This window comes from Cyprinus carpio, unplaced genomic scaffold, assembly GCF_018340385.1.
Source record: "Cyprinus carpio isolate SPL01 unplaced genomic scaffold, ASM1834038v1 S000006628, whole genome shotgun sequence".
NCBI lineage: Eukaryota > Metazoa > Chordata > Actinopteri > Cypriniformes > Cyprinidae > Cyprinus > Cyprinus carpio.
In genome coordinates, this window is record NW_024879260.1 from 1031958 (window position 1) to 1047425 (window position 15468).

Sequence of the window (15468 nt, forward strand, 5' to 3'; positions counted from 1 at the left end):
TGAATGAATTTTTCACTTTAGGGCACAGCACAGATGAGTTGTTTGCTTTGTGATAGCGTCCACTGATGTGGTTGTGTCTTCTGCAAATAAAGGGTGAGGTCAGTGTGGGCGGCTCTCAGTATCATGAAGCACAGGAAACGATCATTTTTAATGACTGCACTCTGTCATATATATCTGCAGATAAGCAAAGCCTCATCAGCGGTGCTTTGACCCCATCTGATGCTTTTCAAGGCGTTCAGTCGCAGGAAGGTGTAGGGGGTTGATGTGAGGGTTGAAATGTCAGCATCACTAATGTGTGAATGGTCCTTGCGCTCAGTGGAGGAGGAAACAGGTGTCTTTTGGAGGCGTCACATTGACACAGTGCTGCTCCGGCCCTCCCTCATTAACTCACTGTCTGAACAAAGCTAACCCCTCCTGTCAAATCACTACACGCTAGACTGTGCCCTTTTTATTTTCTCGCAGTAAACCAGGTGAACTGTGTTTCAAAAGTTCAACAACTGCTAAAACTTGCAGATCAGCATTTTAAGAGTAATACAAGGTGATGTGTTTATGCATTTGTATGGAAGGCTTCTTTATTTCCTATACTATTTTTTTTTATTATTTTAATTACTGAAACAAAATTTGGGAAACACTTTACAATAAGGTTGAATTTGTTATCATTAATGTATTAGGAATCATGAAATAGCAATGAAAAGCATTTTAACAGCATTTATTAATGTAAATCCATGTAAATTTATAAATGTGCTGTACTATTGTTAATTGTTAATTAATAATTCATAGCTAATAATTCAAAGTTAATTAATACAACTTGTTCAAACAAATGCTAAAAATGTATTAGTATACATTACCATTCAAAAGTTTGGGGTCAGTAATTTTTTTTTTTTTTTTATATTAAAATAAAATTAATATTTCTGTTAAGCAAGAATCAAAAGTGATAGTAAATACATTTTGCTCACCAAGGCTGCATTTATTTAATATAAAATATAATATTGTTGAAATATTATTACAATTCAAAACAACTTTTTCTACTTTCATATCTTTTGAAATGTAATTTATTCCTGTTGTAGCAAAGCCGATTTTTCAGTAGCGATTATGCCAGGCTTCAATGTCACATGATCCTCCAGAAATCATTTCTGCATATGCTGATTTGGTGCTCAAGAAGCATTTCTCATTATCTACTTAATACAATTTTAGAAACTTTGCTGAACGAAGACAAAGTTCAAAACCAACATAAACAAAAAATTCCTAAAAATTTAAATAAACAAAAACAAAAAACATACAAAAAACAAAATAATAATGTGTGTTTGTGTGTGTGTAAGGGTGGAAGAGCCCAGCATAAACAGTAGAATGAACATTAACCTAACTAGCCATTATAGGTTGCACTTTAAAAAAATATTATTCATAATTAGTTCATGATAATTTAACCTTTACATTTTGTTTTATTGCAAAGTGTTACCAAAATGTGTCTGCTTTACCCATATCTCCATTCTTTAAATTCCTACTTTCAGTAAATGGGATGAGATTTCCCCTACTCAAAACCTCTGAATTTGTATTAGAATACTTTGTCTTGTGTTATTGCCCTGTGTATGTTAGATACAGTAGCAATACTTTATTGCAGATCATGGAACTTAATATATTATAACCCTTTAATGATTATTTACGAGATGCCTTATGTTAATGTATACATTTCTTCTGATTGTTTTGATTCATAATCATTGTCTCTTCTATGATAAAATGTCATTGTGCCATCTCATTCTGGGATCTAACCAGCAATAGAAACTCACGTAGGGTCACATATGATTTTTCTGTACACATACACTGAGCACATGATGATTTCTCTGATTGTAGTTATTTTTGTGACTGTTATAATCATGACATCATTCCATGTTTACAGCTCCTGTACCTTTTTTGTAATACTCTTGTGAACTGCCATGCATTTAGTGAAAGTGAGTGTGAAATGCCTTCATGACAAAGCTGGCAGAAAACAACTTGACCAGACCAGCTGAACCAGCCTTAATGAAGTATTCCTGCTCTGACTCGTTCACTGCCGCGCTCCTGTCTCGAGATGACAGCCAGAGTTAAACTACTGTGAACCAGCGGCGCTGAGATCCTAGGGACATCTTCACTGTGTATCTTCATCATTACACATCTGTCTCATGCCCCAGGCTGGATACGTCTATGCCTGTGCATCATGCAACTGAACTTGTACACGCATCAAGATTTTGCTAAACCACAATGTTAATCTTGTTTGAATAACAGTATGCTTTTAATGGCAATTTCAGCCTTGCTTTCTTGTTGTGTGATGGTTTTAAAGTGACAATTTCATAATGTTTCCCAACAGTAGTATTGGGTTCTCTCAGTGGCCTGTTGTTAATTGGGCTGTTGTGTTTTTCTTGATGCTGTGGCCATTTCTGAAGGTACTTTTGTATTGAAAATATGACATGCACAAGCTCTTCAGTTTGCCGCCTTATCTCTTTTTGCCTTTAAAAAATATTTTTAATATGAAGCATTCATTGTCACTGTATTTGAGTGAATTTTCCACCTTTGTGCTGAAATTCCAGAGCTGGGTTCCAATGTACTGGGTTGTAGATGTTGTCTTTTTCCAACTAAATATAGATTTATTCTCAATCTTGTTGTCTTGTTTGTATATGTTCTCTGGTGAGTCCAGTCTAACATTTACATTTATTTATTTACTAGAAGAACTAATATTAATAAATTACATAGAAGTATTGTTCATTGTTAGTTCATGCTAAAGTAGTATATAAAACCATTATCATATGGAAAGTGTTACCAAAAAATTCTGAGAAAAAAATTTCATCACACTTTCCATAAATATATTATTTGTTGACAATAAACAGAATGCTTCTTAAGTGCCAAATAAGCCTACTAGAATGATTTCTAAAGAATCTTGTGGATGCCGAAAACTCTTTACACTTACAGGAATAAATGATGCTTTAAAATATATTAAAATATAAAAGTTATTTTAATTGGCCTTGATGCAATATAATAACTGCAAAAAAGCTAGTTAGCAAATCAGTCATATATAGATAGATAGATAGATAGATAGATAGATAGATAGATGGTGTGTATTTTGGCATATCAAGTTTTTTTTTGTGTCATTATCAGGAGAGAATAATGTGTATTTAATGGCTGCCTCTTGCTTTCCCTCAGCAGCCAGGTGTTCATGGTCTCACTATTCCCACTTGCTCTAATTTGTCTGATATTGTTTTATTTGGGTCTCCAGGTCAAAGCCTGTTGTTATGCAATGATCCCAGTAGAGCTCTTCTCATACCTGCTACACTCAGAAACAGGTCAGGCTGTATTTACTGCCCTACATCGATGTAATCAGCGGAGCAAATTGTTTATGATTGATGAACTGGCTTTGTGGTCGTGTCATTTTTAGTGATAAAGTTACCTTTCAGCTCATTAGAAAAGCTCCAGGATAAACCCCGTAATCCTGTATGAGGGAAACAAGAAGCCATTCAGTATATCATCTGTTATTTATTTGTTATTATCCAGCTATATACCAGAGCTTTGTGAGACCACAGGTGTCCATGCACATGTCTCCTGAACGTACGGCGAAGACTGACACAGAAGAGAAGAAATTGTTGAATAAAGCCTCTCTTTTTTTTTGCACATAAAAAGTATTCTCGTAGCTTCATAACATTACCACTGATGTAACATGGACTATTTTAACAATGTCCTTATACTACCTTTATGGGCCTTGAATGTGTCAGTTCTGTTGCTGTCTATGCAGAGTCAGAAAGTTCTCAGATTTAATCAAAAATATCTTAATTTGTGTTCTGAATATGATATAACAGCATGAGAGTGAGTAATGATATAATTTTCATTTTTAGGCGAACTATCCCTTTAAATTGTAAAATTGTTCACGCTCTTCGGGTTCGATCTGTGGCGCTGCAGTTGGTCCTTTTAGAAACATTTGTATTCCTCATGCGTGGGAACAGCCGATGTCTCACTTCCACCTAAAATCATGTTCCCAGTGAAGCTGGAGTTTCCCAGCTCTAGGCACTTTTGGAGAGAAAGTACCACTGTGTGACTCCACTTACCTACAAACCTGTATTTAGCAGGATGAGGTTAATGGCAGGCCGGGCGGTAAAAAACTCCAGAGGTCATTGCAGCAGGGACATAATGTCAGCTCTGTTTACTTCTAGTCAGCTTACAGAAATACCCCTCCCAAAATGTCCCAGTCTGGCTCTCTGACTGGGCTTTTGAACCACAGCTGGTGTGTGGAGTTAGTAAAGTCCCAGTGTAGCTTCAAAATTTATTTCTCAACTAAAGGTATTATATTTCCCCCTCCTCCTTCCATGCACAACATTTTAAAACAAAGGAAAGTTTCCCAAAAATGATGATCACCTTGCTGGGAACCCAAAGATAGAAAGACTCATTTAGACACCAAATAAAAAAATGGTCCAATGTAGACATTTTCACTTAGAAATTGCAAGTAAATTTTACAAATAATTAGAAAGTAATTATATATATGCAATTAAAACATTGCATTAAATGTAAAATTTTGAAGTAGAAAAACTGAAATTGTATTTTCTTGTAAAACTCCAATAATCTGTTTTATTTACAACTTCAGAAAAAAATACTGTGTACTGTGTGAGAATAAAACTTTATATAACATAAAAATGTAGATTTGTTTTTATTTCATAGTTGTCAATAGGATTTTTTTCAATAAATGACAACATTTCTGACATTTAGAAAGCAGAATGGTCATCAGTAATAATGTCAGAATCTCTTTTTTTCTCATAAGACAAATGGCAGATATTAAAATTCTGCAGTGCTTTGTTTAACTGATTACACACTAACACACACACACAAATATATATAATTGTTGTAGATAGTCTTTAAAATGAGCGGATTTGGGTACATATATATATATATATATATATATATTTATGGATATATATATATATATATATATGAGATTTGATACAGATTACATTTAACAGTGTAATTAAAGTATTTTATGTTTTTAAAGATTAACAATGAGTTAAATCATGACAAAGCATGCACAAATGAACATCCCAAAAATGTTAACATTTATAGGCATATATTGTACATCCATAGTTTAGAGGGAACATCTCAAACTCTTCTTGTGAACATGTTGAGTATAAGTGGACTTCTGTTTTAAACACATGACCGAGCTTCTACTAAAAACCTGAATTCAACTGCTTGAGCAATGCAGCAAAGCTTTAGCTGGAAATGAAACATTTTACAGTGGTATTCAGTGTGTATTAGGGTCTTTCCAGTCCTCTCTCTCTTTGTCCTGTCTCAGTAAACTGAGCAAAGGGAACAGAGGGCTATTTTTAGTTGTCAGCTCTCCTGCTGCAGCCTTGAATGGCCTTGACTCACTTTATCTTTTCTCTTTTTTTGTTCACATTTTAACTCAGCCATAGTTTAGCGTGTCCCCCACCCTGCTGATGCTGTCAGGTATGATTCACTTTCTCAGCGCTGTTTCTATTTCTGGCTTGGTCAGGGCCTGGATTATCTTCTGTTTTGTGTAAAGACACAAGACCACGATGACCCGACGTCATGCGTCTCCCAGCTGCCGTAGTGAACGTAATGGAATTCTCTTTCCCGCCTACTTGTGGAAATAGCTTTTTTTTTTAGCAATGCAAGTGAAGAAAGCTGTTGACAAAACAAAGCTCAATGACACTTTAAAACTGCCCTCTACGGCCCTCAGAATGTGCATGCCTTGTAAAACATTTAGCATACGGTGCATTTATATTATCAAAATAAATAGTTGCAAAAAGTCTGGTTTCTTCATGCAAATAAATGTCCTTTTGTGGTTTTTTGTATACACTCATTGACCATGACACCGATATTAAAATACTAATTCCTACAACCCAATAATATTATTTTAATTTGATAGCAGAAAAAAATGGCCTTAAAAATTTATTGAAATGGTACACATTTAAAATGAATTAATAAATAAATGAATAAAGTATTTTCAAATGCTGTAAGTAGATTTAGGCATCACAACATTATAATGTACAGTATGAAAAATTGATTTTTATTTTAAGATTTGCTAAGATCTGTGATTTTAAGATTAAATTTTAACAGTGATAATAATTTATTAGCATTTTCATAGACAAACATTGAGCATGTACCATCATCTAAGTAAATGTTAGATGATTGCAAAGCTAATCTAAATTTAGAAATAAGGGCAACAAGAGATTATAATTAAATATTCACAAACACTGCATGTGATTTTAAAACAACAACAACAAAAAACCTTTGTAATATCGGCCGATAACCGATTTGGTACCGATATATCATGCACAGTGTTTTCTTATAGTGTTTACATTTACATTTAGTCATTTTGCAGAAGCTTTTATCAAAAGTGACTTACAATTGGGGTATACATTAAGCAATTCTTCTTTTAGAGGCAAACAGACACAGGAAGTGCTCGTAATACCAAGACCAATTTTTCATCATTCAAAAAATAACAACAAACAAAAAAAAGAAAAAAAAAAAGAGAGAGAAAGACAAAGTTTTTTTTTTTCTTTCATTTAGGATGAAGTCAAGTTACGTCGAAAGAAAATTAGCATTGCTTGAAAATTGTCAGGGATTCAGCATTCCGGATGAGGTGGGAAGATCATTCTACCAGCCAGGAATGGTGAACGAGAACGTGATTTTGAGCCTCTTTGTGATGGTACCACGAGGCGTCACACACTAGTGGATCTCAGACTTCTGGAGGGGATGTAGATTCGTAGTAGTGAGTGGAAGTAGGCAGGTACTGAGCCTGTGGCTGTTCTATACGCAAGCATCAGTGTTTTGAACTTGATGTGAGCTGCAGCCAGTAGCCAGTGCAAGCAGATAAAGAGAGGTGTAACATGGGCTCTTTTGGGCTCGTTGAAGACCAGTCATGCGGCTGCATTCTGAATCATTTGTAGAGGTTTGATTGTGCTTGATGGAAGTCCAGCCAGAAGAGCATTGCCATAGTCCAGCCTTGAAATGACAAGGGCCTGGACAAGAAGTTGTGTAGCATGCTCCGTTAGAAAGGGCCTGATCTTTCTGATGTTGTGCAATGAAAACCTGCAAGATCGAGCAGTCTTTGCAATGTGGTCTTTGAAGGTCAGCTGGTCATCAAAGATTACACCAAGGTTTCAGACTGAAGATCCTAGCTGGATGCTGAAATCATGCTGTAGAGGTGGAGTGGCAGGGAAGACAAGAAGCTCAGTCTTTGCCAGGTTGAGCTGTAGGTGATGTTCTTTCATCCATGCCGAGATGTCCACCAGGCAGCCTGAGATCCATGCAGCTACTGTTGCATCATGTGGTTGAAATGAGAGATAGTGCTGTTTGTCATTAGCATAGTAATGGTAGGAGAAGCCATGTGCCTGTATGATGGGACCCAGTGATGTAGTGTATATGAAGAAGAGGAGGGGTCCAAGAACTGATCCTTGAGGCACCCCTGTGACCAGTTGATGTGCTTTGGATACCTCCCCTCCCCAGACCACCCTGAAAGACCTACCAGTGAGATAGGATTCAAACCAGCGAAATGGAATCCTTGTGATGCCCAGTGATGAGAGGCCAGACAGGAGGATCTGATGATTGACAGTGTCAAAAGCAGCAGATAGATCCAGCAGAATAAGAACTGATGATTTGGAATCAGCTTTTGCAATCCGCAAGGCTTCTGTGACTAACAGTAGTGCAGTCTCAGTTGAATGGCTACTCCTGAAACCTGACTGGTTAGCATCCAGTTTGTTGTTTTGTGAAAGAAATAATGATACCTAGTTGAAAACTATTTGTTTTCACTATGAATGGAAGGAGATAGACAGGTCTGTAGCTGTCTATAAGAGAAGTGTTTAATGTAGGTTTTTTGAGCAGTGGGGTTACCCGAGCTTCCTTGAATGCAGTGGGGAAGGTGCCTGTGAGGAGAGATGTGTTGATGATATGTGTTAGTGCTAGTAAGCGTGTAGGAGAGATTGCTTGAAGAAAGTGTGAGGGGATTGGGTCTAGAGGGCATGTTGTAGGATGGCTGGAGAGAAGTTTTGATACTTCTGCCTCAGTGAGGGGACAGAATGGGGGATGGGAGTTTTAGCAGTGGTTGGTTTGAAGTCCTGTGTGTGTGGGGCTGAGAGTTAACTACTGATTGTTATAGTTTTGTCTGTGAAGAATGTGGCGAAAAGTGGAGGGGCACAGAGGCGAGAAATGTCTTGAAGAGATTAAGTGTGTCTGGAGCACTGTTGATCTTGTTGTGGAAATATGAAGATATGGCAGTATGGATTTCAGCAGAGAAAGATGAAAGCAAAGACTGATACATACTCAGCAATACAATTGCGCGTGTAAATTAAGTCAAGTTGGTTGCCTGATTTGTGCATGCTTGTAGTGGTAAGTCATTTGAAAGCAAGGAGTGAATGGAAGTCTGTAGCAAAAGGCTTGTGCAGATGAATGTCGAAGTCGCCAAAGACTAAAAATGGACTGCCATCCTCCAGGAATGAGAGGACATCCAGCTCCTCTAGGAAGGTGCCTATAACTAAAATTAAAATAAAACAACCACAACCTTTATATAAAATAAAACATCACAGCAATAAAATCAAATTAAAAATAATTACAAATTGCATAGGTGAGATTGGGTTGAGTATTTCCTATTGTTAGAAATGAGCAGACCAGTGCCAACCTGACGGGGGGTGAGGGAAAGAAAGAAATTGTTAGATAGAGCATCTGGGGTTGCAGAGTCTTTCTGGTGATGAATCCAGGTCTCAGTCAAGCCAAGATACCGAGTGTGGATTTTAAAGACTAAAGCATAAATGAAGTCTGCTTTGTTGACAGCTGACTTACAATTCCAGAGACCCACAGAGAAACAAAGAGGTGCAGTAGAGGATGTACAGTAGAGATAAGATACAGGTTAGCAAGATTGCGTTGCTGTCTGCGTGTGATGTTAGAGTGTTGTCGAGAGACAAACGGAATGTTTTGGAAACACATGATAGAGGTGGAAAAGAGAGGACAGAAAAGGAGAGTGTTTAAAGGGAAGATAAAAATAATACTTAAGTGCGTTGCTGGTTTTGTTGTTCAGTGAAGTCGCGCAGGTAAAGTTACTGGTATGTATTTACATGTATTAAAACAGCTGTGGCCACCTAATTAGCACAGCCAATAGCCTAGAGCAGGGCAATGGTTCAAATCGAAAACTACAGTTCGCAGTTAAATACAGGAAGGAAGGAATGCTAATAGCACAGGCTCCTTCTTAGCCGACGGCAAGAGAATTATAATTACCAGTAAGTGCAATCAAACAAATCAAAATACTTACTACAGTGAAAACTACAGAATTTAGGTATAGAGGAAATAAATATTCCTTTCATAGCAGCAAGTAATAATTTAAACAAAAAACAGATCTACAAACAACTATTAAGGAAAACACTCACACGCTGCCGACCCGATTGTTATGTTGACTAATCGCTTCTACCAAGTTATAACAGTGACCAAGCAGTTTAAATAATCTACAGCCGCTGTGACCACCTTCTAATTAGCACAGCCAATAGCCTATAGCAGGGCAATTGTTCAAATCAAAAACTACAGTTCGCACTTAAGTGCAGGGAAGGGTAGCAATGCAAATAACACAGGCTTCTTCTTTAGCCGACGGCAATTATTTTATAATTACCAGTAAGTAGTTTTTTTGAGTGTTTTGAGACACTATAACATATGCATTTCACAGACAAGTGACAACACTGCCCCAAAGACAGATGCACCAGGGGTCAGACATTTTATTTTTAACAGTTTCTGACAATGAACGCAACAATATACATACAATTAATAAATTAAAAGTTTAAAATTAACAGTTTAAAATACGAAACATATTCCAGAATGGTTTAATTAAACCAAGTAACCTCATTTCGATCTAAATCAGTAAATAGACTAGCGATATTCCCTTTTTAAATTAACTATAATACAGGGACAGCATATAACATCATAAGTGTACAGTCTTTAAATTGCAGTGGGTCTGCAAAGGGTAATGCCCTCATTTAACAGTCCATCTGGACCTCCGAGTCTGATCACATTTCATTGAGTAGATTCCAGTGAAACACAACTCCAGTCTCTCAGCTCACTCTTAGTACTCTAATCCAGCATGTGTGATTCAGTTTCCTGTACAGTTCCCGTCAAACTTGTTCGCTCCCTGGCAGCACTGCGAACACAGTGCTAGAGTCATTCTTCCTGCTCTGAGGCTGAAACCATGATCGCCTGTTCTACCGAACAAAACCCACACTTCTAGATCATTGAGATTTTGCTGGAAAAATATATCATCCATTGCATTTTGTTAATCCCCCTCAGTCTCATTCTCAGTTTGCATTATGCTTCATCCAAGCAGAACACAAATTCTAGTGCTGGAGCCCCGTAAAAGCTCTGACATTGTTTGTCCGCTTCGGTTCATCTTTCGGAAGATTGATAAACCGGCACCCACTGAGGTCCATCCACGCGACTGTCTCTGCAGAATCGATTTCAGTTTGCTGAGGGCGCGATCCTTCACGTTGGATGACTGTGGATTCCTGAGAGAGAAAATAATAAAAACACTGTAAATTGCAACAATTCAGAAGGTCCACACAGTAAGATTCTGGCATGTGAGTGGTTTCGCAGCTGCTGGTTAACGCGACAAGCACTTGTTTTTTTTTTTTAGGGGGCCTCTCTCTAATTTGGTGAAAGATATGTCACTTCACAGAGCCTTTTCTTCCAGGAAACCGTGTTTGCAGAAATGCCTGTGTTGCACAGAAGTTCTGCGAATACTAAAGGCAGCCACAGAGGTTCAGCACTGACTATTAGATCTCACTGAAGAGCTGCCAGTTTACTGCCAGCCCCAGACCGGCTGGAATTCCACATCACAGACGGCTCTAAATGGATCACTGACACTTCAAAAACTACTTCAGTTCGTGCCCGCCCTCAAATGAGTTCAACTAAACAGTCCTGGCAGGTAATAAGAATATGCAATGAAAAATTCTGGCAAATGTGCAGCATGTGATCGAATCTGTGCGCTTGAGGCTAGCGGTGTCAAGCAATAAACTGGACAATAGGTGAGTGAAATGGACACATACGGTGACTATGATGCAGTGGAGGTCCATCGACTCTCCGCCCGGTTTCATGCCTTCCAGGATACTACTGGCCAAACGTCTCATGTTGTTTCAACAATCGTAAGATATTGATGTCATTCTCACAGCAGAAATGCGTGAATCAAGGTGAAATGAATCTGGAGCGCGACGTCTTCACATCCTCCTCGTCTTGTGGCCTAGCAGACATAAAACCACATTGTCTGGAGGTCCCTACGAAAATGACAATGAACGTACATTTAAAAATGTGCAAAAACATGAAAACATTTTTTTCTTTGTGTCCAGTTTGTGAATCAGGCTCAGCCCTTCTACATCATCTGTGATCTTGTGTTTTTGTTAGTAAACTATTTGTTGTTGTCTTTGTGCTCCCCTTTGTTAATGTCACTGACCTTACACGCTAATGATGGGCAACATGAAAAAAAAAATGTTAAACCCTGTTGAACTATATCCCAGCATTTATCGCATTTTCTAAAAGGTGTAATGAGACCCATTTATTGTATTAAGAAGGGATCTAAAATGACGCACTTACACGTTACACGTTAGTGACTCTCGCTGCCTCATAAAACTCCCACAGTGTGAGTGCAAACCCCTGAGGTAATGCAGCAGTCAAGACCTCTTCCTTAGTGGCCTTTTCAACCGAGTCCATTCTAAAAAAAAAATTATTGAAAATACCACACATTAGATTATATTTACATACCAAATTAAATTCATCTTAAAGCACAAAAATGTTGGGAAAACGTTCTGCAATGAACGCGATTTTACAGGCTGAAAAGGACATTTAATCAATTGTCACGGACTTGTACTGTCATTTGGGGGATCAAACTTCTGCACGCGATACAGCAACGCATTTTAAGCAAGTTAAACATGGGGAGTATCCCATGTGCAACGTTCGAGTAAAAAGTCATTTATAGGCACACATCTACAGAGGAAATCTGTATTTAAAAAATGTCAAAAAAGTTAAATTAGTGATAACCCTCCTGATATTTCATACGCGGACAGACAGATAACACGCGGTGTATGCTCGGCTCAAACCACAAATGTGCAACACCAGTAAGTTTAATAAGAAAAACATACTTTTCCGTTGCGTTGTCTCCACACGGTTCTTCAAAAGTCCAGATTGCCATTGTTAGAAAACGGATATCCTTAGTATGTGATCGCGCCACTGGATTCTCCGTTAGCATGGTAATCCTGTGCGGTCCAGGAGCACGGTTATGCTGCTCGCGTTCTGAGTGGAGTGATAAAATGGACGCTCGTGTCAGGAGACCGTAGTAGCGTACTCACTCCCAGCCTCCATTACATACTGTCCGCTGATGGGTAGACTCACGTGGGATGTTACATAACATGAACAAGCAGAGCGAGAGACAACTCATAAGTGCAGTTACTTATAAATCTCTTTATGTTATTTTCTAAATAATGAGTCAGGACATGCCACCATAATTTGTGGCAAGCAATAAGTATTACTGGCACAGAACTATAACACAAAACAAATGTATGCCTTCAGGACAATAACAAATCTTTTAAAACAACGTGATTAACAGCCGACATCGGGTGGCGGATTAGTGCAAGTCTTAATTAAAACATACCTCACCCACGTACCGCTCGCAGAACAAAGTTTTAAAAATGCTCGAATATAAATCTAGGAATTTTTTAACAAATATAAAATATCATTTCACAAGATATCAGAGAACCCGTAAAAGAATGGAGCAGCATTAAACATCGTATGACAATTAGAATACATGCAAACACAAGACTGATCATGTACTGTGATTAGTATACAATGATTACGTGCACATTTTTTTCTTTTGTCACAAATCAGAGTCTAAGAGGCCGAGTGTAGCCAAGTAAGAAGTGCTTGAAAAGCAGACACGTATCTTCTACCTACGGGAGCAGGTTTATTTTTTTTCCTTTAATAATCTGAATGCATACTGCACAATTTCGCAGATGTTCCTTCATAGCATAGCCAGCGAATCCCTACCATGACGGTGAGCTGTGTTAATCCGAGTGTGTCCGAGCAGCTCCAGCGTCTACGCGCGATGATTCCGCTCGAGTTGAGGGCACCTTTGAATATTACAAATATGGGAGTGAGTTCATAAAGCCCAGGGCGCCTGTCAAACCTCGTATGCAACACACTCGTAAGTCCTGCTTTGAATTATTTCAGATTTTAGCGTTATTTATGTGTAAAAATTACTTCTTTTTTTATGTTTAAACGCATATTCGTGTATGGTTTTTTTTACATAGATGTATTGCCAGTTATGTATTTAAAAGTAAAAATGTAAAAAAGCCGAGGTTCCAGGTGTTGCATAGGGCTGACAACAGCTGGTCAGTACAGCCATGAAGGAGGGTCATCAAATATGGGTATTTTGACGTCCTTTAGAGGTAGAAAGGAAGGAGAAACATATGGATGAGACTTTTGATACGGACAGTAAAAAGCAGGTTCCTTAGTTCAGCTTTGTTGGTGTTGTGCTCTGAAATGATGATGTGGCATGTGCACTTTGAGGATGTGACAGGACACATACAGTCAACAGGCCGCGTGTGTATGGCGAAAAAAATCTCAAATAATAGACACTTACCTGTGAGTTATTTGAAAGTTGAAAGTTGATATGAGGAAAAGTTTCTTTAATGCTATTGCAATATGTTTAGTTTCTTATATTAAAAAAACGTAACACTTACAGTAAGTTGCCTTTCTATGTATATTGTGGCACAACCATCTTTATGACCACACTTTAAATTAACCACTATGTACTGTTTTTAGGTATATGTATTTCAATATAAGCATTTGATAAAGAAATATATGTGGTACGGTTTTATATTGTACTTGTATTTAAAAAATATTAATTTCATAAACATCTATAAGACCCGAACAACTCTATAAGATCTAACTATTACCACTATTTGTTCCCCTCCTTAAGTACGTAGTACTAAAAAGAAAAGCTTTAAATTAATACTGATGGCTTTAGGTATACGAAAAAGTAAACACGGACAGACTGAAAACAAGAGGGTTGTTTTTGATCTATGCTCTCTCCTGATAAGACGGTCTCGGTATCCATAATTGCTTCACATAGATAACCGGTTGACTTACGCAGTCAAAATCGCTCCCCCTTTGATGTCTAAATCCTGTCATCTTTTGTCTGTGTCAGTGCAGATTGCTGTAAGTTTATCCGTGCGACGGTGTCTTGTGATGGAGCCCAAGGGGCAGGCTATTCGTGTGCATAGCGACCAGATGGCTATCAGTAACCAGTTCTAGGCTAACGACGTAGATAGCAACTACAGATCCTCCCCCCACCAAACAGAACCGTGTATTACCGTACCACACCTATCAGACCCGAGAGGGAGAGACGGATCGGTTGTGCCTCATCCGCATCTTTGGATCCGATTACGTCTAATGTAATGCTATCGATGCGGCCAGGCTCCCCTCCACTAAACAAGAGTACATTCCGGATATAGTAGTGCTTATCGCATCGACACCAACCATTACACATTCAGACCTCACTCCCGGATATAATCAGTCAAAAATGGCTTTTCTTAATAGTGTACTTCCTTAGTCCGTATCGAAATGAGAGTCATCCCAGCTAGAACCTTTAATACTGTAGGCCAAAATAATTCTACTTGACACGCACGAACCAGTCAAAATCTTCTGCAGCTCGGCGTATTACGACACTTTTTATCGAAAACATCTAGCTTGAAGTACGTGTTTGTTGTAATTTCCATGAAAATCTGTCACTTATCTTTGCCATTTGTGCATCAATGTGCAATTTACACTTTCGGTGCTTACTTGCGGTGCTATTACTCATCAGTAATACTTTGTTTGACTTTTGAAGATTATCTCAGAATCAGGGGCTAAGGGTATTGCGTGGAGATACTAAGTCTAAAATACTAACGAAGCGAATGAAAGTTACCAGTTTGTGAAATTCTGACATTGTTGACAGTGTCATGCGGACGTACCCGCTAGTCGGGTAGCAAAAATAAAGGAAAAATAACTGATTAAGGACAGTTTTTAGTATTATTTAGAATATACACGACCCTTCATAAGTTTAACGGTCATTAATATTTTTCGCAAAGAAGATTAACTGTATTTATTTTAGTACTGGATCACAAGGGGGAGGTCATTAAATTGATCCAAAAAAACTGTCAAGTTAGAAACTTTTACAGTACATTGATACAAAAATATATATATATTTTTAAATTAATGCTGTTTTTTGTACTTTCATATTCATCAAAGAATCCTAAAATGAATTCCAGTTTCAAACAAATTATTAAGCACCATTATTTTCAATTATTTTCAATGGTTAAATTAAAATAGAAATAAATAAAGAAAAAACTAAAATTGAAAGCGTTATTTTAAACTTTAATATTCACGATATTACAGCCTTTGTGTTAGCCGATTAAGAGACCTGCAAAACTTTTGAGA

At 37.7% G+C, this 15468-nt stretch overlaps 1 pseudogene; it reads right to left on the reverse strand.

The window, feature by feature from the left end:
- Positions 1 to 10389: 10389 nt before the first annotated feature.
- On the reverse strand, positions 10390 to 12184 carry LOC122144274 (annotated as a pseudogene).
- Positions 12185 to 15468: the final 3284 nt, after the last annotated feature.